Raw genomic sequence first — 272 nt, 5'->3', positions numbered from 1 at the left:
AATATAAAGTGACGTCCTTTTGCATTAAGATTTTGTGCATCCAATCATAAAAGCGCATGACAATCTCTGCTTCCCTCTGCGAAGGACCTATATTTTACTTTTATCTTCTACCCTTGTACAAGAGTCATGGTGATCATCACCTTTCCTTTTACATTTTTTTCCTTTGGCAAGCACTTTGTGTTGGGGTGATCCGGATATATATATATATATATATATATATATATATATATATATATATATATATATATATATATATATATATATATATATAT

Source organism: Triticum dicoccoides, chromosome 1B (assembly GCF_002162155.2).
Source record: "Triticum dicoccoides isolate Atlit2015 ecotype Zavitan chromosome 1B, WEW_v2.0, whole genome shotgun sequence".
Lineage (NCBI taxonomy): Eukaryota > Viridiplantae > Streptophyta > Magnoliopsida > Poales > Poaceae > Triticum > Triticum dicoccoides.
The sequence above is the reverse complement of the archived record's forward strand: the minus strand, read 5'-3'. Positions refer to the sequence as shown.